The sequence below is a fragment of the Oncorhynchus mykiss genome, chromosome 7, assembly GCF_013265735.2.
Source record: "Oncorhynchus mykiss isolate Arlee chromosome 7, USDA_OmykA_1.1, whole genome shotgun sequence".
NCBI lineage: Eukaryota > Metazoa > Chordata > Actinopteri > Salmoniformes > Salmonidae > Oncorhynchus > Oncorhynchus mykiss.
This window is the reverse complement of record NC_048571.1, coordinates 48287348-48313038: the sequence shown is the minus strand read 5'-3', so window position 1 is coordinate 48313038 and position 25691 is coordinate 48287348.

The window sequence follows — 25691 nt, the reverse complement described above, 5'->3', positions numbered from 1 at the left end:
GAAATCAGTCAATTGAAATAAATGATTTTGTCCCTAATCTATGGATTTCACATAACTGGGCAGGGGTGCAGCCATGGGTAGGCCTGGGAGGGCATATGCCAAACCCACTGGGCAGCCAGGCCCAGCCAATTATAATGAGTTTTTCCCCACAAAGGGGTTTTCTTAAAGACAGAAATACTCCTCAGCATCCCCCATTAGCCCTCCTCAGACCCTCCTCAGGCCCTGGGCTGGCGTGGTTACACGTGGTCTGCGGTTGTGACGCCGGTTGGACGTACTGCCAAATTTTTAAAAAAATAACGTTGGAGGCAATTTATGGTAGAGAAATGAAGAATTACCCTAATAAAATAGAATCACGTAAGACGATTGAAATGCCGTTTGTAAGATACATTTCTAAGTTTGGGGACTTCATATAATAATATTGCACATCAATATTATCAGAACATTGCAGCAACGTTTTCAGAACCACATCCATTATCACTTACAAAAAACATTATTGGAACATCATGTCTGTCACAACATTACAGAATAACTTCATAAGACTCGCAGGAATGTTTGTTGTTATAGGTGTAATGAATAACATCTCCATCAAAATTTGTCAATTATTTTCTCTGAATAATTTTACTAGTGAAAGTATGTTCTTAGAATGTTATTGGAACATGTCAGAAACATCAGACTATAACTTCATGAGAGTCTTATGGGAATAGTCCCTGTTTGTTATCATGGGTTTGAGATTGTCTCTAACGTTAGCAGAACGTTCCAGTAATGTTCTTTTTAACGTACCACTTGTATTAAATCCAGACATATTTGCTGAAGTTTGTTTAGAAAACATTATTGGAACAATCATGTTATAACATCCAACGATGACTTTATGAGAGTCTTGTGGGAATGTTCCCTACACGTTGTTATGGTTGTTTAGGGTGACGTCTCCATCTACGTTTGCAGAACCTTTCTTTAATGTTTCAGAATGCCGACGTAATTGCTGGAGTATGTTCAGGGAACATTTTTGGAACATCATGTTATAATGTCATACTATAACTTTGAGACCATTGTGGAAATATCCGTCCACTTCAAATGAAATCAAATGCAATTTGTCATATGCGCCGAATACAACAGGTGTAGAACTTACCGTGAAATGCTTACTTCACAAGCCATTAACCAACAATGCAGTTAAGAAAATAGAGTTGAGAAAATATTTGCTAAATAAAGTAAAAAATAAAATTAATGTCGCACAAAAAGATTACATAACAATAACAAGGCTTTATTCAGTGGGTACCCTGGAGGTTCTTGTTTAGTTCCCGGCTTGTTCCGGGGACATCTGTAAAGATGTTCTCCCACCTCATTCCCAGCCCATCAAGGACATGATTGGTGAACCACTGATCCATTCACAGATCCTTGCCTGTTGGCAAGATTAGGGACACACACATACACAGTGCTTTCAACTTACATATTTGACAGACTTTGACATATATGATTGCGTTGCGCATGTTCATTTATGCTGTTATTATGATTCAACATGTTCTCACCTGAGATTTGAACTAAAAAAACTCTTAGTTCACGGAATTCCGGTCTTCCTGCTGCGTCATCATATCTGTATCAATGACTGATTTCACCTTTATTTCTACACTTAGCACTTCAAATCTCAGCTCTGTTAAATGTACACTCAAGAAAAAATATTTGATTTGTCATAGTGATGAAGAAGCTACATTAAAACAGAGTAATATGCCCCACCAACCCCAAACTTGCTGAAATAAGTCAATAGAATAGTTAGATTAACTGACACAGACATGGTGGCGTAGCAGGAAGATCAAAATGCCATGAACCAAGAGGTTGTGATTGCACATGTGCACCTCGGACTGTGTGCTTTGGCATTCTAACCCAGCAGCTCAGATCGATGTCCCTGTGATGACATTGGCCTGTGAGAGGATAGATCTCCTCCATCCTCTCACTTCTCTTCCTTTTGTCTGACTGGCTCATTCATTAATTGGTCCAATGGGAGCACATTCTGGGAGATGACTGTGGAGGGCCAAGGCTGAACCACAACTGGGAGAGACTCAGTGGTGTGAAAAGGTCAGCGGATTACAGGGGTTAGAGTTAGAACATGAAAGGGGCATCCCTCCTGTGTTTTCTTTTCTCTTTGTATCTGTAAGGGCCACAACATGGCTCCCAAGTGTGCAGACTTACTGAGAGTACTTGGTACCGTACTTTGAGATGACAGACATTCTACTGACACACCTACACAGGTATATAAAGAGTGCTTATCTTATATTATACTACCACCTGAGTGCCCTCTGATAAGACATTGCAGACCGCTCAGCAGGTCAAGCGAATGCTACACCTTCACGTTATCACTTTTTTTTTCATACAGTAATTTTGTTATCATTAAGGATGTATTGCGTTACAGTGAGGGGGAAGCATGTTCATATGATTGAAATGTGTATGCCTTCTACCTGCAGGCCCCAAGACGTGGGACTGAACCATGTCCACTTTACTCCGGGTCTGTGCGGAGTTCACTGCTTTCATTTTTTTTAAGCCTCTAGAAAGGTTTTACTTTCCATTTGCTGTCAGTTCTTCCCTTGCTTCCCATTTTTAAATCTCAGTCGCCCCATTTCTCTGTGTGAGTAAATGAATTCCTCTCTGATAGACAGGGTGAGATCTGGGCGCAGCGATCGGGGGGATTTTAATCTGAGCGATCCATCCGGGAGGCTCTCCCACGCCTCAGTGCTCTCTGTTCAAACACAACACTTCCTAGCAATCCGAAAGGGATTACAGGACGGTCAGATCTCTATCTCTTTATCCAAGGGGAGACCTTCTCTGTTGGAAGGAAAACCCTGTGTGCTCTTCCCAGGGACTGAATCAAACATCCCATTATACAATATGCATTTTTGTTCACCTCAAATTTGCAAGTGTGTCTGCTGTAATGTAATGTAAAACATGTTTGTAATAGGTCACCTGTACAATACATTGATTGTATCATGCAGGGTTCTGGCATCACATTTTACAGATTGTGTGTGACATTTGCAATCATGCAAACCAGCAACTACAGAGCACAAAACGTTCTTTAGATTTTGTCATTTTAATAAATGCAATCATAACAAACACAGAAAAACAAGGCAGCACAAGTGCACATAACTAGAAATCCATCATCTGTGAAATTACTGTTTCAGAGACATCTGCACCATCTCAATGAGACAAAAAGGAAAAATAGTCAATGAATAAATTACTCCTCAGCTGCAAGGGCCCTATATTTAGGCTAGGGTAGACAAGGTTTGGTTGTCACACTTTTCTGTCTTGTGTATATCTCAGCGGGAAGGTTCCTGTCTTTTTCTGTGGCTAAACCAACTAGGCTCGTAATTTAACAACTTTATTCATACTTACAGCTGGCATACAAGTTTATTATTTAAGGTACATGAAAGTTCAAAAGTTCCAGAAGACAATTCAACATTTCAACTTTCAAATGCCTCTCATGTGAAGTTGTGACTTGCGACATATACTATTTAGAGAATAAAAAAACATAGGATCATGTGAATTTGGAGTGTACACATTTTTTGCAATTTTCCTTCCATTATGGTGTCACGACTTCCGCCAAAGTCGGTCCCTCTCCTTGTTCGGGCGACGTCGCCAGCCTTCTAGCCATCGCCGATCCACTTTTCATTTTCCATTTGTTTTGTCTTTGTTTTACACACCTGGTTTCAATTCCCCAATTACATGTTCATTATTTAACCCTTTGTTTTCCCCATGGTTTTTGTGTGTGTTTGTTTTATGTATTTCGGTCCTTTTGTGTGGGCTTGGTATTACTACATGTAGACGCAGCACTTCCCAGGAGTCACGTGTATCCTCTGTCACATGAGGAGATGGCGGCTATGGAAACATATGTCTCCGAATCCCTGGGGCAGGGGTACATTCTGCCCTCCACTTCACCTGCCTCTTCTAGTTTATTTTTTATGAAGAAGAAGGATGGAGGTCTGCGCCCGTGCATTGACTATCGAGGTATCAACCAAATCACTGTGAGGTACAGCTACCCGCTGCCTCTCATAGCTAGTGCCATAGAGTCAATGCACGGGGCGCGCTTCTTCACAAAATTGGATCTCAGGAGCGCTTACAAGTGGAAGACAGCATTTAGTACCACCTCAGGGCACTATGAGTACCTTGTCATGCCGTACGGGTTGATAAATGCTTCATCAGTCTTCCAGGCATTTGTAGACAAGATTTTCTGGGACCTGCACGGGCAGGGTGTAGTGGTGTATATCAACGACATTCTGATATCAGAAGGCGAGCGCCGATCGCCACCGCATTGAGGCCCCGGTGTTTGCACCGGGGCCATTCAAAGTCCTGAGGAGACTGAGCGAGGTTTGCTACAGGTTACAGCTTCCCCCAGATTACCGTCTTAACCCCTCGTTCCATGTGTCTCTCCTCAGGCCGGTGGTGGCTGGTCCACTCCAGGAGTCTGAGGTGCGGGAGGTTCCTCCGCCCCCTCTGGACATCGAGGGGGCCCCAGCGTATGCTGTTCGAGCCATACTGGACTCGAGGCGTCGGGCAAGGGGCCTTCAGTACCTCGTGGAGTGGGAGGGGTGCGGTCCAGAGGAGAGATGCTAGGTGCCAGTGGAGGATGTTTTAGACCCTTCGTTGCTGCGGGAGTTCCACTGTCTCCATCCGGATCGCCGTGCGCCTCGTCCTCCGGGTTGTCCCCGAGGTCGGTGTCGACGCGCTGCTGGAGCCGCGTGTCGGGGGGGGGGGGGGGGGGGGGTACTACATTTATTTGGTAGTTTTGAGTAAAGTTACTTTTATTACTCATCTCCGCTGTCCTGCGCCTGACTCCCCTGCACCAACTACACCCAGACCTTTTACATATGGATACACTTAAGGAAAGTGATTCTGCCTTCTCGGTCTTCGCCTTTACCCAAGATGGGAATTTTGAGTTTCTTATGTATCATTATGATTACATCTTTAGTTTTGTTTGGAGCTGATGAAAAGCACCCAGTTTGTACAAATGGTTCTCTATTCTATGCTAGTCCTTTTGGAGCAGGTGTGTTTTTTGGAACATTGCTATATCAACATGGTTTCTTGCTAGGATATCAAGACAGCCGGACAGTTTAAAATTCTAATTCTAAGAGAGAATAGCTAGTGTTGCCATTGTGGTTTTAAAAAAATGTATTATTAATAACGTAACTGTAGTCTTTAGTGTTAGTAAGCCCATGGATGTGAAACAAAAAGCAGGACCCACAGGGAAACCCACCGAAGGTCAAAATGAGTTTTGCCGGATGGATAAATCCACAGCTTGCATACCTCGGATCTCACCTCGTTGAAGGTCACCCTCTGTTTTAGCAGTTCGGCACTCATATCTGGGTAGATGCTTTTCTCCTCATAGATCACGCACCCGTGGGTCAATCTAATGAACAATATATTTAAAAATCCCCATCAAAACCTGTCAGTTGAAGCTAGGGATGTTTTTTTGCATGGACTGCGTCTCAATCCACCGCATCCTATGTCGCTCTCCACATCCGGGGTTGGAAAATGACTGAAAGTGATAGTGCTTTTTGTCAGACAAGGAGATACCGAAAGTCTGTCTTCTTACGAAAGCGTCTGTAATGTCCAAACAGATTGACCTACTAACTAATATGACCACTCTATGGAAAGATGACTCTCACGAACACTTCGTGTTCTAACGTTTTGGTCTACGACCCCCTGTAACGGCATTCATTAGAAGAAGGTGAAGACCAAGGTGCAGCGTGGTACGTGTTCATATTATTTATTCTGACTGAACACTGAACACAAAATAACAAAAAGAATAGCCGAAACAGTTCTGACAGGTGCAACAAACAGTAAACAGAAAATAACCACTCACAACCCATAGTGGGAAAACAGGCTACCTAAGTATGGTTCTCAATCAGAGACAAAGAAAGACAGCTGTCTCTGATTGTGAACCATACCTGGCCAAAACATAGAAATACAAAACCTAGATATACGAACATAGAATGCCCACCCACATCACACCCTGACCAAACAAAAAATAGAAACATACAAAGCAATCTACGGTCAGGGCGTGACACCCCCACAAGTGCCAGGGGACCCATATGAATTATTGGAATTATGGAGGTAGTTTTGCCAACACAAATACCTGGCCAAAACATAGAAATACAAAACCTAGATATACGAACATAGAATGCCCACCCACATCACACCCTGACCAAACAAAAAATAGAAACATACAAAGCAATCTACGGTCAGGGCGTGACACCCCCACAAGTGCCAGGGGACCCATATGAATTATTGGAATTATGGAGGTAGTTTTGCCAACACAAATAAATAAATAAATAAATATGTTTTTTTTTTAAAACAAATATTTCCTGAGCCTTGTTCTTTATGATACATTTTTTTTACCGTCTTTTTAGCCATTTATGAATGTGTTATTCAATGCGTTGCTATGGGCTATAGTAGTAAAGGCCAAATTCTATATTTTATCAACGGCTTAGACTTTTAGAGTTTAATGTGATGCAGTGTTGTAGTACTCAAGATGGGTCTGTTATACTCACGGACAATATTTTGACAGTTTTGGAAACTTTAGAGGGTTTTCTATCCTAATCTGACAATTATATACATATTCTAGATTCTGGGCCTGAGAAATAGGCAGTTTAATTTGGGTACGTTTTTCATCCAAACATCAAAATACTGCCCGCTACACTCAACAGGTTAAAAGTCGTTTTTCAACCACTCCACAAATGTCTTGTTAACAAACTATAGTTTTTTGCAAGTCGGGTTAGGACATCTACTTGAGCATGACACAAGTCATTTTTAATTAGATTTTTTTTCTTCTATTTTGTGAAGTGCACCTGACCCTCCTGCAGCAAAGCACCCCCACAACATGATGCTGCCACCCCATGCTTCACGGTTGGGATGGTGTTCTTCGACTTGCAAGCCTCCCCCTTTTTCCTCCAAACAAAATGATGGTCATTATGGCCAAACAGTTGTATTTTTGTTTCATCAGACCAGAGGACATTTCTCCAAAAAATACAATCTTTGTCCCCATGTGCAGTGGCAAAACGTATTCTGGCGGTTTTAGAGCAATGGCTTCTTCCTTGCTGAGTAGCCTTTCAGGTTATGTCAATATAGGACTTGTTTTACTTTGGATAGAGATACTTTTGTACCTGTTTCCTCCAGCATCTTCAAAAGGACCTTTGCTGTTGTTCTGGGATTGATTTGCACTTTTCGCACCAAAGTACATTCATCTCTAGGAGACAGAACGAGTCTCCTTCCTGAGCGCTATGACTTCTGCGTGGTCCCATGGTGTTTATACTTGCGTATTATTGTTTGTACAGATGAACGTGGTACCTTCAGGCATTTGGAAATTGCTCCCAAGTACACTGCTCAAAAAAATAAAGGGAACACTTAAACAACACAATGTAACTCCAAGTCAATCACACTTCTGTGAAATCAAACTGTCCACTTAGGAAGCAACACTGATTGACAATAAATTTCACATGCTGTTGTGCAAATGGAATAGACAACAGGTGGAAATTATAGGCAATTATCAAGACACCCCCAATAAAGGAGTGGTTCTGCAGGTGGTAACCACAGACCACTTCTCAGTTCCTATGCTTCCTGGCTGATGTTTTGGTCACTTTTGATTGCTGGCGGTGCTTTCACTCTAGTGGTAGCATGAGACGGAGTCTACAACCCACACAAGTGGCTCAGGTAGTGCAGCTCATCCAGGATGGCACATCAATGCGAGCTGTGGCAAGAAGGTTTGCTGTGTCTGTCAGTGTAGTGTCCAGAGCATGGAGGCGCTACCAGGAGACAGGCTAGTACATCAGGAGACGTGGAGGAGGCCGTAGGAGGGCAACAACCCAGCAGCAGGACCGCTACCTCCGCCTTTGTGCAAGGAGGAGCACTGCCAGAGCCCTGCAAAATGACCTCCAGCAGGCCACAAATGTGCATGTGTCTGCTCAAACGGTCAGAAACAGACTCCATGAAGGTGGTATGAGGGCCCGACGTCCACAGGTGGGGGTTGTGCTTACAGCCAAACACAGTGCAGGACATTTGGCATTTGCCAGAGAACACCAAGATTGGCAAATTCACCACTGGCGCCCTGTGCTCTTCACAGATGAAAGCAGGTTCACACTGAGCACGTGACAGACGTGACAGAGTCTGGAGACGCCGTGGAGAACGTTCTGCTGCCTGCAACATCCTCCAGCATGACCGGTTTGGCGGTGGGTCAGTCATGGTGTGGGGTGGCATTTCTTTGGGGGGCCGCACAGCCCTCCATGTGCTCGCCAGAGGTAGCCTGACTGCCATTAGGTACCGAGATGAAATCCTCAGACCCCTTGTGAGACCATATGCTGGTGCGGTTGGCCCTGGGTTCCTCCTGGGTTCCTCCTAATGCAAGACAATGCTAGACCTCATGTGTCTGGAGTGTGTCAGCAGTTCCTGCAAGAGGAAGGCATTGATGCTATGGACTAGCCCACCCGTTCCCCAGACCTGAATCCAATTGAGCACATCTGGGACATCTGGGACATCATGCTCCATCCACCAACGCCACGTTGCACCACAGACTGTCCAGGAGTTGGCGGATGCTTTAGTCCAGGTCTGGGAGGAGATCCCTCAGGAGACCATCCGCCACCTCATCAGGAGCATGCCCAGGCGTTGTAGGGAGGTCATACAGGCACATGGAGGCCACACACTACTGAGCCTCATTTTGACTTGTTTTAAGGACATTACATCAAAGTTGGATCAGCCTGTAGTGTGGTTTTTCACTTTAATTTTGAGTGTGACTCCAAATCCAGACCTCCATGGGTTGATAAATTTGATTTCCATTGATAATTTTTGTGTGATTTTGTTGTCAGCACATTCAACTATGTAAAGAAAAAAGTATTTAATAAGAATATTTCATTCATTCAGATCTAGGATGTGTTATCTTAGTGTTCCCTTTATTTTTTTGAGCAGTGTATGAACCAGACATGTGGAGGTCACAATTTGGAGGTCTTGGCTGATTTCTTTTGATTTTCCCATGATGTCAAGCAAAGAGTCACTGAGTTTGAAAGTAGGCCTTGAAATACATCCACAGGTACACCTCCAATTGACTCAAATGATGGCAATTAGCCTATCAGAAGCTTCTAAAGCCATAATTTTCTGGAATTTTCCAAGCTGTTTAAAGGCACAGTCAACTTAATGTATGTAAACTTCTTACCCACTGGAATTGTGATACAGTGAATTATAAGTGAAATAATCTGTCTGTAAACAATTGTTGGAAAAATTACTTTTGTCATGCACAAAGTAGATGTCCTAACCGACTTGCCAAAACTATAGTGGTTGAAAAACAGGTTTTAATGACTCCAACCTAAGTATATGTAAACTTCCGACTTCAACTGTAAACTCCCCGTCATTTATTGGGTAAAACACCAATGTTTCGGCATCACATTCTTCAGGAAATATGAACACAGAAATAGTGGATATTTTGAACTCTTATTATGGTGGTGATTTGACAGAATTACAATCATAGTCCTGAATTGGGCTCGCATTTTTCTGGTCTCGGTCTTGACTCGTTCTCTGACCCCTTTTCTTTACTTTGGTCTTAGTCTTGAATCGGTCTCGCTTTAGGTGGTCTCAAACACAACGCTGATGTGATGTTGAATTTTTACAATCATTTGAAAATAGGTCAGTTTATTCATAGTTATTTTGCTACAGAAATCGATGAGAAAGCCATACATATGACATTATGAGTACATTTGTGTGTGTTTGTGTGTTTGCACATGCTTGTGTGGGTGTGTGGCAGAAAACATATGTGTGTGAGATGTGTGTGAGAGAGGCAACAAAGGGACCTCTTTATAGCACAACAACAAAAGAGCTTGGAATGTATTATATGCTGGCAGTGGCAATGTTAATAGTGACAACCATCCCCACATTCCATGTGACAACCATCCCCAAACATCTCCTCCCCAATGCTAATTAAGATGCTAGTTACCACATTGCTTGACCTTGGTACTCAGAAGTATAGCTTTGGTTTGAATATAGCATTCACTTTTCAACAAACACAATTGTTCATGGATATTCCCATAATTTAAACCTTTACATTAAACATTTATTTTACTTTCACCTATGTAAAACACAAATTCCCCTCACCTCAATGTTTTGTTATGGTGTCATGCATTGAACAGGTGAATAAGTTATTTCAAATAATTCACACATTTTAACCTTAAAATTATAACACAGTGCCATTTAGATTGGAGCAATTAGCACTGTGACGACACACCCGTGAGACAACCAACCCTAGTGTCCCCTACCTGTTTCTGTGTGTGTTGCACTATACATTTGTGTGTGTGTGGGGGGGGGGGGGGGGGGAGGGGGGGGAAGGGTATTAATGCATGTTATGCATACACACACATTAAGATTCACTGTTGGTTGGACATTTGATAGTATGCCAATCACAACTTCACAAAAATAACAACATATTCAAGAATATATACAGGACATAGCATGACATATACAATTGCAAGAATCGTAGAAAGGACAATTGTTTTGGCAGAGAGTGGACGCCAATTTGCCATTCCCTGGGTGATGAGCAGGTTCATAATGCTTTGATAGCAGTATCATATTCATTGCACCCAGATCACTCAGTTCATTGTTGTGCTGGAAGGAAGAAGAGTAAAGAAAAACAATAATGTTCCTGAGGTCTAAATTGTGTTTGCTGATAGCGCTATCGCCTCACTGGCTGTTGATGGATATTACTTTCCATGCCATTCCCTAGGCTGTCTTGGTGAATCACTACCTTTTGAAATGAGCGATTGTGTGATGCTCCTCTTAAACTAGTTCAGCATGGCCTCATTCATCATTCCCTGCTCTGCCAGTGGGGAGCCATGAAGTCCCTGAGTCTGCAAGTCACAATGGGGTTACATCAGGGGCGGATTGGCCATCTGGCAATTCTTGAAAATGCCAGATGGGCTGGACCACTTTATAGTTGGGTGAAAATAAAAATATTGTTTTTATATACAAATAAAATAATGAAAACGGTAACCTGGTCGGCAGTCCATGGGCCTGTTAATGTTATTATTATTTTCTTGCTCAATATCTCTGTTATACTAATCTATAATGAGCCTTTGGCTGATCAGTGGGCAGGGGCTGGTGGCCTGGTATTCCGATGAGCTAAGGTCACGCAAACTAACATTCAAAGTCATGAGCAAAGAGACCTGCTCTGACTCTGTCATCAGTTAGACAGCCAAGGTCATGGATCGTAAAAATCGGACAGGATGCCTATGCACGTAGAATCAGCACATTCTACATTGTCACCTCAAAATGTCCTATTTGTTTTTTAACCAGGATTTGGTCAAGCAGTAAAGTGCATTATCTTCATGATTCCTGTAATGAAGGTGTCTGCCCTGCCGCTGTGCCTGTGCCCTCACTGGGGACTGCTGCTGTGTTGAGCAAGCCACTCTCTTCTCCCCCAATGCACTTGAGTGAAAAATGTGTTCTGATCGTATAACAATTCACATTGCAGTTGCGGGAATAATACATATTTAGAAGCTTCGTCCCCTTGTCGCTGTCACACAGCTTTCTGTAGGTATAATTGTTTTTTCTCAGCTCTCAATATTCAGCGCAATAGCAACTATTTTACGACCAAGATATGGAGTAGAGGACTTCTCAGATCCTGAAATTGAGATCCGAACTGAATTGGATCTGGGAAATTCCCATCCGAGACAGACAGAACAGATTCATTTTTTTTTTTTTTTTACGATACCCGATCTGATTTGGATCCGAAGTGTACCAGATTGAGGTGTACCAGAGAATCGGATCCAAATTGGGTCGTGTCTGTATCGGTCCCAAATGGATCCAGCAGATAAAAAATGCAAAAAAGGTTGACTTGCCTGGCAGTGAACGTTAATATTTCACATACATTTTCAGGTGTGCAATGCCTTCAGAAAGTATTCACACCCCTTGACTTTTTCCACATTTTGTTTTGTTGCAGGCTGAATATAAAATGTATTACATTTCGTTTTTTGGTCACTGGCCTACAATACCCCGTAATTTTAAAGTGGAACGATGTTTTTTGAAATCTTTACAAATTAATAAAAAATTTGTGCTGAAATGTCTTGCGTAAGTAAGTATTCAACCCCTTTGTTATGGCAAGCCTAAATAAGTTCAGGAGTAAATATTTGCTTAACAAATCACATAATAAGTTCCATGGACTCACTCAGAGTGCAATAATAGTGGTTAACATGATTCTTTGTAAGGTCCCTCAGTGAATTTCAGCCACAGATTCAACCACAAAGACTAGGGAGGTTTTCCAATGCCTCGCAAAGAAGGGCACCTATTGGTAGATGGGTAAAAATGAAAAAATCAGACACCGAATACATGGTGATAAATCAGACACCCTTTGAGCATGGTGAAGTTATGAATTACACTTTGGATGGTGTATCAATACACCCAGTCACTACAAATATTTCAGGCATCCTTCCAAACTGCTTAGGAATTTCACCATGAGGTGAAATAAAGAAGAAGAAAAAGGAAAACATTTAAAAATGTCAAAGCTTGTTTTCACTTTGTCATTATGGGGTATTGTATAGAGATGAGTGAGAGAAAAAAATATATTTATCCCGTTTTGAAATCAGGCTGTAAAACAATCAAATGTGTATTAGGTCAAGTCTTGATTTGTTGTCAACAATACAGCTTAGAATTTTCATTAATTATACCCCTAATTTAGAATGTCCAGACAAGAAGAAGGGATGGGGTGTGTGGCGGAGACGCATAGGTGCGTCTCTCTCCAGAATTTGCTCTCTGTCTCCTGCTAGTTCATGCTCATTCATTATTTAATCGTTTGAATTGTTTACCCTTTTTGTTAATGTTTATTTGATACATATATTTTGCTTGCGCACACATAGAAGTAGCCTACCTGGCCAGTGCACAAATGTAGGCCTTTAGGCCTAAAAGTTCCCATCTGATGATTGTTTTTCTGATAGTATTTATTTTGTTGTTGTTTTTAGTTGTTTTTTTATTTTAATTTTACTCCCTTTTCTCCCCAATTTTGTGGTATCCAATTGTTAGTAGTTACTATCTTGTCTCATGGCTACAACTCCCGTACGGGCTCGGGAGAGACAAAGGTCGAAAGCCATGCGTCCTCCGAAACACAACCCAACCAAGCCGCACTGCTTCTTTAATCCAACCCGGAAGCCAGCCGCACCAATGTGTAGGAGGAAACACCGTGCACCTGGCGACCAGGTTAGCGTGCACTGCGCCGGCCCGCCACTGGAGTCGCTAGTGCACGATGAGACAAGGATAACCCTACCGGCCAAACCCTCCCTAACCCGGACGACGCTAGGCCAATTGTGCGTCGCCCCTCGGACCTCCCGGTCGTGGCCGGCTGCGACAGAGCCCGAACCCAGAGTCTCTGGTGTCTGATAGTATTTCTGATCAACTCACCACCACTTGAGCTGTTCAGATTCTCAAAGTATTTTTTTCATCACCTCACACAAAAAGTCAGTAGTGTTTTACAGCCAATGTTAATAGTTCCTCACTGCATTTGAAAAATCTTTCCAACATTCTCCTTCTTGATAGGCCTAACCACCATGCCTTAGTGTGAATAAGCAACATATTTCTGATCCCATATCTCCAGTGGAAACTGGTCATATAATAGCCTACCTGAACACGTCTTCCTTATGCAAATACAGCTGTGTCTGTCCCTAGTGTATCATTGGCACTGAAACGGTGAAACCTGTTGCAGGTTGCCTATAGCAAAAGCTCAAGCCAGACAGAGAGGCAGACAGACAGAGAGATATTCATATATTGAAAGATCCTGATCCAACATGCATATGTAGAAAAAGTAATGTATAGATGATACAGTGCATTCGGAAAGTATGCAGGCACCTTGACTTTTTCCACATTTTGTTGCGATACAGACTTATTCTAAAATTGATTAAATTGTTTTTGTCCATCATCAATCTACACAAAATACCTTACAATGACAAAGTAAAGACAGGTTTTTAGATTTTTTTTGCAAATGCATTAAACTGGAATATCCCATTTCCATCAGTATTCAGACCCTTTACTTAGTACTTTGTTGAAGCACCTTTGGCAGCGATTACAGCCTCAAGTATTCTTGGGTATGACGCTACAAGCTTGGCACACCTGTATTTGGGGAGTTTCTCCCGTTCTTCTCTGCAGATCCTCTCAAGCCCTGTCAGGTTGGATGGTTGAATGTAGCTGCACAGCTATTATCAGGTCTCTCCAGACATGTTTGATCGGGTTCAAGTTCGGGCTCTGACTGGGTCACTCAAGGACATTGTCCTGAAGCCACTCCTACGTTGTCTTGGCTGTGTACTTAGGGTTGTTGTCCTGTTGGAAGGTGAACCTTCACCCCAGTCTGAAGTCCAGGGATATCTCTGTACTTTGCTCTGTTCGTCTTTCCCTCGATCCTGCCTACTCTCTCAGTCCCTGCCGGTGAGAAACATCCCCACAGCATAATGCTGCCACAACCATGCTTCACTGTAGGGATGGTGCCAGGTTTCCCCCAGACGTGACGCTTGGCATTCAGGCCAAAGAGTTAAATCTTGATTTCATCAGACCAGAGAATCTTGTTTCTCATAGTCAGTCCTTTAGGTGCCTTTTGGCAAATTCCATGTGCCTTTTACTGAGGAGTGGTTTCCGTCTGGCCACTCTAGCATAATGGCCTGATTGGTGGAGTGCTGCAGAGATGGTTGACCTTCTGGAAGGTTCTCCCATCTCCACAGAGGAACCCTGGAGCTCTGTCAGAGTGACCATTGGGTTCTTGGTCACCTCCCTGACGAAGGCCCTTCTCCCCCGATTGCTCAGTTTGGCCGGGCAGCCAACTTCTTCCATTTAAGAATGATGGAAGCCACTGTGTTCTTGGGGACCTTCAATGCTGCAGAAATGTTTTGGTACTGTAATGGCGTTCGTCTGTAGGAGGAAGAGAAGCGGACCAAAGCGCAGCGTGGTGGTTATTCATGTTTTAATAACTCAATACACATGAACAAACTAACAAAACCAAGAAATGTGCAAACGCAAAACAGTCCTCTCCTGTGACAAACAAACACAGTGACAGGAACAATCACCCACAAACACACAGTGAAACCCAGGCTACCTAAATATGGTTCCCAATCAGAGACAATGACGAACACCTGCCTCTGATTGAGAACCATATCAGGCCGAACATAGAACTAGACCAAAACATAGAAAAACAAACATAGACTGCCCACCCAACTCACGCCCTGACCATACTAAATAAATACAAAAACAAAGGAAATAGAGGTCAGAACGTGACAGTACCCCCCCCCAAAGGTGCGGACTCCGGCCGCAAAACCTTGACCTATAGGGGAGGGTCTGGGTGGGCGTCTGTCCGCGGTGGCGGCTCTGGCGCGGGACGCGGACCCCACTTCGCCATTGTCTTAGTCCGCCTTATTGTCCGCCTCCCTGGCTTACTCACCATGACCACCCCTCTCAATGACCCCACTGGACAGAGGGGCTGCTCGGGACAGAGGGGCAGCTCGGGACAGAGGTGAAGCAGCTGCTCGGGACAGAGGGATAACTGCTCGGGACAAAGGGGCGATAGCAGCTCGGGACAGAGGGGCGATGGCTGCTCTGGACAGAGGGACAGCTGCTCGGGACAGAGGGGCAGCTGCTCGGGACAGAGGGGCGGCAGCAGCTTGGGACAGAGGGGCGACAGCTGCTCTGGACAGAGGGGCAGCTGCTCGGGCGGCCCCTGGCTGACTGACGGCACTGGCGGCCCCTGGCTTACTGGCGGCACTGGCGGCCCCTGGCTTACTGGCGGCCCCTGGCTGACTGGCGGCCCCTGGCTGACTGGCGGCGCTGGGCAGACGGGCGGCGTTGGCGGCGCTGGGCAGACGGGAGGCTCAGCTGGTGCTGGGCAGACGGGAAGCTCAGCTGGCGCTGGACAGACGGGAAGCTCAGCTGGCGCTGGGCAGACGGGAAGCTCAGCTGGCGCTGGGCAGACGGGAAGCTCCGGCAACGCTGGAGAAACGGAAGGCCCCGGCAGAGGCGCCGGACAGGCGGGAGGCTCCGGCAGAGGCGCCGGACAGGCGGGAGGCTCCGGCAGAGGCGCCGGACAGGCGGGAGGCGCCGGACAGGCGGGAGGCTCCGGCAGAGGCGCCGGACAGGCGGGAGGCTCCGGCAGCGGCGCCGGACAGGCGGGAGGCTCCGGCAGAGGCGCCGGACAGGCGGGAGGCTCCGGCAGAGGCGCCGGACAGGCGGGAGGCTCCGGCAGAGGCGCCGGACAGGCGGGAGGCTCCGGCAGAGGCGCCGGACAGGCGGGAGGCTCCGGCAGAGGCGCCGGACAGGCGGGAGGCTCCGGCAGAGGCGCCGGACAGGCGGGAGGCTCCGGCAGAGGCGCCGGACAGGCGGGAGGCTCCGGCAGAGGCGCCGGACAGGCGGGAGGCTCCGGCAGAGGCGCCGGACAGGCGGGAGGCGCCGGACAGGCGGGAGGCTCCGGCAGAGGCGCCGGACAGGCGGGAGGCTCCGGCAGCGGCGCCGGACAGGCGAGAGGCTCCGGCAGAGGCGCCGGACAGGTGGGAGGCTCCGGCAGCGCTGGAGAGGAGGAAGGCTCTGGTAGCGCCGGAGAGGCGGGAGACTCCGGCAGCGCTGGAGAGGAGGAAGGCTCTGGACGGATGGGCCGGAGAGACAGCCTGGTACGGGGGGCTGCCACCGGAGGGCTGGTGCGTGGAGGTGGTGACGGATAGACCGGACCGTGAAGGCGTACTGGAGATCTTGAGAGCAGGGCTGGCACCAACCGCCCTGGCTGGATCCTCACCCTAGCCCGGCAGATGTGGGGAGCTGGGATGTAGCGCACCGGGCTAAGCACGCGTACTGGGGACACCGTGCGCACAACTGCATAACACGGTGCCTGACCAGCACCACGCCCGCCACAGTTAGCACTGCTAGGAGCACTGTAGTGCTGAGATGGCACAGGACGTGCAAGGCTAGGGAGATGCACAGGAGGCCTGGTGCGTGAGGCTGGCACAGTCTTCACCAGACCCCTCGCACGCACCTCAGGATGAGTATGGAGAGCTGACCCCGGTGCCATTAAATCCCTGACACGCTCCGTCGGGCGAATGTCGTGCCTCATGCACCAAACCAGCAAGTCCCTCATATCACTCTCCTCCAATTTCCCCATTAACTCCTTCACAGTCTCTGCTTCGCTCACCTCCAACACCAGCTCTGGTTCTGAGCTCCTCCTTGGCTCCTCACGATAAACGGGGGGAGTTGGCTCAGGTCTGACTCCTGACTCTGCCACACTCCCCCTGTGCCCCCCCCCAAGAAATTTTTGGGGGTGACTCTCGGGCTTCCATCCGCTCTGCCGTGCTAGTTCCTCATAATGCCGCCTCTCTGCTTTTGCTGCCTCCAGCTCGGCCTTGGGGCGGCAATATTCTCCTGGCTCTGCCCAGGGTCCTTTCCCGTCCAGTTCTTCCTCCCATGTCCATTTCTCCAGGTGGTGCAGCCTCTCCCACTGTAGCTGCTGCTGCTCCTGCTGCTGCTGCCTTTGCTGCTGCTGCTGTTGCTCCTGCTGCACCAGTCGCTTCTCCTGCTGCTGCTGTTGCTGCTGCCTCTGTTTACCACGCCGCTTGGTCCTTGGTAGGTGGGTGATTCTGTAATGGCGTTCGTCTGTAGGAGGAAGAGAAGCGGACCAAAGCGCAGCGTGGTGGTTATTCATGTTTTAATAACTCAATACACATGAACAAACTAACAAAACCAAGAAATGTGCAAACGCAAAACAGTCCTCTCCTGTGACAAACAAACACAGTGACAGGAACAATCACCCACAAACACACAGTGAAACCCAGGCTACCTAAATATGGTTCCCAATCAGAGACAATGACGAACACCTGCCTCTGATTGAGAACCATATCAGGCCGAACATAGAACTAGACCAAAACATAGAAAAACAAACATAGACTGCCCACCCAACTCACGCCCTGACCATACTAAATAAATACAAAAACAAAGGAAATAGAGGTCAGAACGTGACAGGTACCCTTCCCCAGATTTGTGTTGAGACACAATCCTGTCTTGACACAATCCTGTCTCAACGCTCTTTGGACAATTTCTTCGACCTCATGGCATGGTTTTTGCTCTGACATGCACTTTCAACTGTGTGGCCTCATAAACAGGTGTGCTCCTTTCCAAATCAAGTCCAAGCAAATTAATTTACCCCAGGAGGACTTCAATCAAGTTGTAGAAACATCTCAAGGATGATCAATAGAAACAGGATGTACCTGAACTCAATTTCGAGTCTCACAGGAAATGATCTGAATACTTCAAATTAATTTGCAAACATTTCTAAAAACCTGTTTTCGCTTTGTCATTATGGGGTATTGTGTGTAGATTGATGAGGGAAGCAATTTATTTAATCCATTTTAGAATAAGGCTGTAATGGAACAAAACGTGGAAAACGTTGAGAGGTCTGAATACTTTCTAAATGCGCTGTATTTAGGCTATTTTTATCAGGATATTTTCTTCTTAAAATATCATTTAGGATCTGGAAGATTAGTGCATTCATCTGTCTCCTCCGGTTTCTAATCTTCTTCTTCATGGCATTTGGTATCTAACATGTTGCATTACCACCCCCAACTGAACTATGGTAATAATCCATTACACTTTGTGAGACAACACAGGAAAAATCAAATAAAAATAAAACAATACATTTTTTTATTACCCTAACAACTAACCCAACACTCAGTAAACCCACTACCCCATTCCACTACTTTAACCCTATCGGATTCTACCCCAGGCCAATGACCTGAGAGGACGGGACACTACCATTCAACTCTTCTGAAGTCAAATCTCCTACTTCTCAGCCCAAAATTGTCAGCCCAAAATCCATCACAATTAGGTTGCACATCAAAATATCTTGAATCATGCAATCCTGATTAGACGTAATTGCAATATAGCCTAAGTCGTTAGCTTGGCTTTTATAATGCATAAGGTTAAGTAGACAGGTAGACAGGCAAACAGACAGAGAACAATAAAAAGCACAGAGTGACAGCAGAGAATATGCTGTATGTGTGGGGATGGGGTGTGTGTGTATGCCTGGTGTTCAAATCAAATTGTATTGGTCACATACACATGGTTAGCAGATGTTAATGTGAGTGTAGCGAAATGCTTGTAGTGTAGCGAAATGCTTGTCGGCACCGTCGCTCGGCATGATGTGGGCTGGTGTGGATAAAATGCCAGGGCTGAATTCTTATCCCCGTCCGCCCCTTGGTTACAGAGAGAAAAGCCTGCAATCAGCTAAACCCATGGCTTGCATTCTCCTTCACTGAGGGAAATCTAGAATCTGATAGGAGTTCTCTCCCATCTATATACGCTATTGAAACTAAAGCCCAGCTGTATCAACTAGCCTGTTATTAATTACCATGTTATTGCCTTGGTGGCACAGCACCACCAAACATCCCTCTCACTTTGATGGTATGCCAGAGATAGGGAACCCCCTGATGAAAAATAAAGCTATTTTGAATGTGGGAACGAAGCTATGGTGGTTTAGACAGAGGAGAGTGTAATAATAAACTATCAATGAAACATTCCAATGCTCTGATGCAGGTACACCTCCTGGGCTATGAGTTCTTTATTCAATCACATCTTAGAGGGTTCTATACCTCCATCACAATGCTCTGATGCAGGTACACCTCCTGGGCTATGAGTTCTTTATTCAATCACATCTTAGAGGGTTCTATACCTCCATCACAATGCTCTGATGCAGGTACACCTCCTGGACTATGAGTTCTTTATTCAATCACATCTTAGAGGGTTCTATACCTCCATCACAATGCTCTGATGCAGGTACACCTCCTGGACTATGAGTTCTTTATTCAATCACATCTTAGAGGGTTCTATACCTCCATCACAATGCTCTGCGAATTAGTAATGTCCAAGTATTTATTATTATCATATTTCAACATCGTTTATACTCAGCCATCATCTTAAGTGTAACAAGCACAATAGCTACTGTATATAAGATTCATGATGCATTAAGCTCTTCGCTTTTTCAAGCTGCACAGCTAATCAGAACAAATAATTATCCATGTGAAGTAGCATCCATACATTTTCATTCAGGGCAGATGTTTTTGGAAAATGTGTCGACCAAAGCTCTTTTACCAGGCTAATAAAGAGTGTAGCCCACAAACACCAAAGTAGCATCCAACCTTTACTGCCATTTAGTCAGTTATTTAAATGTTGGGTATTTTTTCAGATGTTTAGACAATGATATGCCAACTTTGAAGCTTTGAATAGCATAAATGAAGCTATCAAAAAAGTTACACAATTATAGTTGAGGTATATTTTTCACAGTTTTCCGTGCTGATAGTCTCTTGGCTTGTTAGTAGAAAAGTGAAGCTGGAGCTTTCTTTTCTCTGCAGGTGGTGAGGCTCCACTATGATTGTGTCTCTCTGGCAGAACTTTGATTCCGATGTCTCTGGCTTTTGTGGTAGGGGAGAAAATAATACAACTGAGAGATCAGTTTAATGCTGAAGTGGATGGCATGCAAAACTGCCAAATCCATTATGAGTCACACAGCTGGATTTCATGCAGAAGAAGTGAACATTTTTTTGTTTATCTGCAGTGTGGGTCATGCCTGTCAGTTGTGCATCATTTGTTGTTTTATTCATGTACTGCAGTGTGTGACGCAGCCTTTATGTGGTGCTTTATTACAAGACAGTTACACAAATGGTCTGATACGAACAATAAAGTGGTATTGAAATTAAATATGGAGAAATATAGGTAGCTTTGGGTAGATACAGATTGATTTGTGACTCCATGAGCCAACAAACTTCTACTTTTGTTACAGAGGATGAATAACCCCCAATACATAAAACGTATGCACACATGACTAAATCGCTTTGGATGAAAGCATCTGCTAAATGGCATAGACATGTATTATTATATGCGTGCATATTATCATGATGTGTGGCTGAACCATCTGTACAACATGATCTTTTTATCTCTTTTAATAGTCATCTCGAAGAATAAATCTGTCGACTCCTAAGGTTATTATTCCTTAGCAAACTCCATCTCCATTCTGTCTTAGTTGTCAAGGTCTCATCCATTTGTCTTGGTATCAAAACATGTCATATTTGCCTTGGTGACAAACTTCTGTCTGCATGTTGTTTTTTCTCCAAATGAAGTAATGGAAATGCCATTGTCCTTGGTTAGCAGTGTACTGTAAGTGATTGAAGAGAGAGTGCACTGTCTCAATGTGCAAATATATTTAATAGTCAAATGCACCTCTGTTCCAGTTCCATCTTTTCTCTTTCCTAGTGGAGAGTAGCTTTTAAACGAGTGCAAAAGGATGATGTGACATCAACAGTGATCTTTTTTTGTCACCCCCCCATTCCCAAAGTTCAATTGCTAATGAGCGTTAGCCTGTAAAAAGCGAAGCCATCGGAACATAGCAGAGAATAGGGAGCCTGACAGTTGACAGTGAGAGGGAGAGAGATAGAGAGATGAATGGAATGAAACATAACTGCAAGTATGCTGAATAATTTAGTTTGCAGTCCCCAGTACAGATCTGACTACTCCTTCATTTAGAAAGATTAACTGAGTCTACAAATCACTCTGGTGTCAATCTTTTGCACTTTTCTGTGAACTAAAACTATGAATAATTTTTCTTTCATATCTCCCACTGTAGTTACTCTTTTTATGGGTCCCCCTCTCTTTATCCCTATTCTTTTCATTTTTAAAGAGCGAGATGCATTTGTTATCTGTGCAGTCAGTACCTGTGGTTTAATGAATGTTATTTCTGTGTGCTGCCCTTATCTCCCTTATTCAAGGCAGCAACTTTTGAAACAGATTGATTCACAAAGCATAATTTGTGCTGGCCTCAGAACTACACAATGATAAAACATAGTGTGATACAGTGATACAGATAGGTGAGTCCTACTTTGTCAATGTTTAGGTCAACAGGAGACAACTCAGCCAACTCCTCTGTGGTAGTCAGAGACACTATACTCAAACAGAGTATTGAATTAATCAGTGCTACTGTTTGTTCAACTATGGCAAAAAATCTAACATGTCACAAAAATAGCATCCTAACATTTCATTAATCCAGAATCTTCAAAGAGGGAATGGGAATTCCACTGACAATGCCTCCATTTCTTTATTTATCATATTCACTTGCAGTATTCATTTCCTCCACTTGATTGAGACATTTCCCAAACTCTCCTGTTGCCTTAGTGATGAGCGTCATCCCTCTACCCTCAGTAACACACTGGTCTGCTTCACCGGTTTCATTAAATATTATTATCTTCCAAACTCTTAAATGCATTATTAAATTATTTTTATATGTTTTATTGTTACATACACCAGATAGGTGCAGTGAAATGTGTTGCTTTACAGCAGGGGCGTCCAACTCATTCCATTGACAGACTAGTGTGTGCTGGTTTTTGTTTTTTCCTTTCAATTAACCAGTTATTCCCAAACTGGGGTACGCGCAATGACGTCGGGGGTACACCAAATAAAAATGTGATTCACATTTTTATTTTTTTCAAAAATATAAAAACAATAAAAAAATCTTCACATTTTCAAACAGTCCATTTATATTTTCCAACAGGGCTATACAGTTGGGTGAGGTTTTTTTCTCACCTGAGTAGCCTCGTTTCACTGCCAAAAATACAATTAAACCATCTAGTGTTCAGAAAAATAATAACACAATATCAAATACAGGTAGCCTAGTCAAATAATGAATATTCAATCACATTAACTGTTGCTCTCTCGCGGGAAACCTTCACTCTTGCGCAGACATTTAGAAATGAAACATGATTAAAAAAAAATAAGTTTGAGCAAGAATAAAGATGACTTTCGTGTAGTAAGACATGTATAAAAGTGCAAGTGCAAATCAATCACAGAACAACAGCAAAGGACCTTGTGAAGATGCTGGAGGAAACAGGTACAAAATGATCTATTTCCACAGTTAAACGAGTCCTATATCGACATAACCTGAAAGGCCGCTCAGCAAGGAAGAAGCCGCTGCTCTAAAACCACCTTAAAAAAGCCAGACTACGGTTTGCAACTGCACATGGGGACAAAGATCGTACTTTTTGGAGAAATGTCCGCTGGTCTGATGAAACAAAAATAGAACGGTTTGGCCATAAAGACCATCGTTATGGAAGAAAGGGGAGGCTTGCAAGCCGAAGAACACCATCCCAACCGTGAAGCCCGGGGGTGGCTGCATCATGTTGTGGGGGTGCTTTGCTGCAGGAGGGACTGATGCACTTCACAAAATAGATGGCATCATGAGGAGGAAAACTATGTGAATATATTGAAGCAACATCTCAAGAAATCACTCAGGAAGTTGAAGCTTGGTCGCAAATGGGTCTTCCAAATGGACAAGGACCCCAAGCATACTTCCCTTCCAAAGTTGTGGCAAAATGGCTTAAGGACAACAAAGTCAAGGTATTGGAGTGGCCATCACAAAGCCCTGACCACAATCCTATAGAAAATATGTGGCCCAAACTGAAAAAGCGTGTCCGAGCAAGGAGGCCTACAAAGGAGGAATGGGCCAAAATTCACCCAATTTATTGTGGGAAGCTTGTGGAAGGATACCCGAAACGTTTGAACCAAGATAAACAATTTAAAGGCAATGCTACCAGGATTGAATGTCAGGAATTGTGAAAAACTGAGTTTACATGTATTTGGCTAAGGTAAACTTCCGACTTCCGGTGCTAGAAGCATCTTACATGGTGAGCTACCGAGTGGCTGGCTAGGACAGGCAAGCCCCATACTATTGTGGAGAACTTAATTCTTCCTGCTGCCGCGGATATGGCTGGGACAATGCTTGGGGAAAAGGCCAAAAAAACGAACTAATTGGGTACATTGCAGCATTCGAGAGGCTCTTGCTGCCAAGGGAATGCCTGACAGCTTGAAAGACGTTTTGGACACTACAGTGAAAATGTGTATTTTCTGCACTATGCAATGATATGGGCAGCGACCATGTAACACTTTTACAACATACTGTGTGCTGGTTATCAAGGAGCAAAGTATTGACACGTTTTTAAATTGAGAGATGAGCATAAAGTTTTCTTTACTGACCATCATTTTCAGTTGTCTGACTGCTTGCAGAATGACGAGTTTCTAACACGACTGGCCTACCTGATGTTTTTTCCTCGCCTGAATGATCTGAATCTAAGATTACAGGGACTCTCCGCAACTATATTCAATGTGCATAACAAAATTTAGGCTATGATTAAGAGGTTGGAGCTCTTTTATGTCTGTATTAATAACGACAACACACAGGTCTTTCCATCATTGTTTGATTTTTTTGTGTGCAAATGAACTCCAGTTTATGACGGAATTACGCAGGTACTTTCCCGAAACGGACGACACAAACAACTGGATTCATTATGCCTTTCATGCCCTGCCTCCAGTCCACTTACCGAGCGAGCCTCTTCGAAAATGCAATAAGCGATTCTGTGAAAATTGAATTTAATCAGAAGCCACTGACAGATTTCTGGAATAGAGCTGCGCTCAGAGTTTCTTGCCTTGGTAAATCGCGCTGTTAAGACACTGATTCCCTTTGCTACCACGTACCTATGTGAGAGTGGATTCTGGGCCCTCACTAGCATGAAAAATAAATACAGGCACATACTGCGTGTGGAAAATTATTTAAGACTGAGACTCCAATACAATACAAAGTGCATCCTTTCAAGCATACCCTTCTCATTAACCTGTGTTGAGTTCTTCACAATTTTTGATGAACAAATATGGTTTTGTATGTAAGATGGCTAAATAAAGAGCAAAATTATTGATTATTATTATATTATTATTTGTGCCTTTGTCACTTCCCACGAGCCGGGTTGTGACAAAACACACTCATTCTTATGTTTAATAAATGTATCGTGTCACGTCCTGACCATAGAAAGTCTTTATTTTCTATGGTGGAGTAGGTCAGGGCGTGACTGGGGGGTGTTCTAGTTTATTATTTCTATGTGTAGTCTAGTTTTTGTATTTCTATGTTGGCCTGGTATGGTTCCCAATTAGAGGCAGCTGTTTATCGTTGTCTCTGATTGGGGAGCATATTTAGGTCGCCTTTTCCCACCTGTTGTTTGTGGGATCTTGTTTTGTATTGTTGATTTTGAGCCCTACAAGGCTGTAAGTTCGTTTGTTTCTCTTATTTGTTTTTGTTGCTGGTTCTCATTCAAATAAATTATGATGAACCCAAATCACGCTGCGCCTTTGTCTATCCATTTCGACGAGCGTTACAGAAGATCCCACCACAAATGGACCAAGCAGCGTGGCCAGGAGAAGAAGAGATTCTGGACTTGGGAGGAGATAATGGCAGGAGACAAAAGCCTTCCATGGGAGCAGACGCAGGAGGATCCGAGCGAAGAGGAAGAGCAAATAGGAATATTGGGATAGACTGAGCGAAGAGTGTTGTGAGTTAGTTGAGGGGAGTGATGAGGTAGAGTGGATGTTTTGGTGTCTGGAGCAAGACAGTCGCCGTGAGGAGCGTGGGACCAATCAGGCACCATGTTTTGCGGAGATACGTGATGTGTCTCCAGTGCGCATCCACAGCCCGGTGCGTTCTGTGCCAGCTCCTCACATTTGCCGTGCGAAAGTGAGCATCCAGCCAGAACACGTTGTGCCAGCTCTACGCTCCAGATCTCCAGTGCACCTCCACGGCCCAGTATATCCTGCGCCGGCCATACGTACTGTGTCTCCAGTGCGCCTTCACAGTCCAGTATGTCTTG